We start from the raw sequence: 808 nt of genomic DNA, 5'->3' as shown, positions 1-808 counted from the left end.
ACTAAACTTTAGTAAATGTGCAAATTGACCCCTAAACTCTCTTAAATGATGAATTGACATTTTAATACCATAAACTTTGAATAATGTGTTATTTTATTCAATTGGTGAAACTTTAGTTTAAAGAGCTCATTTGCATTCTTGAAAATGCTCGGAGATAGATTTATTCATTCATTTTTCAAATTAGAATCTTAAGGACATATAGTATATAAATTGAAGACAAATGTAAGATTTTTATAATAAATTAAAAAATACATTATTTTCATAAACAAAATAAAAGAGCATTATTTATAAAGATTTATTTGTTTTCGGTTTGAAATACAGTTTGTCTAATATTTTAACGAACTGCATAAATTTTTTCAAATCGCTTAGTAATACAACAATTTACATGTCGAGAATGTAGTTCGTCCAATTATAAAAAGCATTCATTTCCCTTCATATTTTTTGCTTTTTCTCAAATTCTCTCTCCAAGTCTTTCTCAATTTCCTTTCTCCTCCTCTTTCAATGACAATCTTCTTCATTATTCATCTTTTACCAGGTTAGTTTTCTCTTCTTTCCTCTTGTTTTTGTTTATTTTTCATATTATATTTATTTAAGTATTTAGTTTAAATAATATTAATGATAGTATTATATGAATAGCTAGGTTATCATTATGTAAAAGTAGTTGTTAATTATTATAGGAATAAATATTTTAGAGTAGTTTATGATTTGAGTTCATAATAATATATAGAATCGTTTTTAATTATTATAAGAATAAATATTTTAGAGTAAATTACAATATATAGAAATAGAGTAGTTTATAATTTTAATT

Source organism: Arachis ipaensis, chromosome B5 (assembly GCF_059453495.1).
Source record: "Arachis ipaensis isolate K30076 ecotype BB chromosome B5, ASM5945349v1, whole genome shotgun sequence".
Taxonomy (NCBI): Eukaryota; Viridiplantae; Streptophyta; class Magnoliopsida; order Fabales; family Fabaceae; genus Arachis; species Arachis ipaensis.
Note: the sequence above shows the minus strand (reverse complement) of the source record.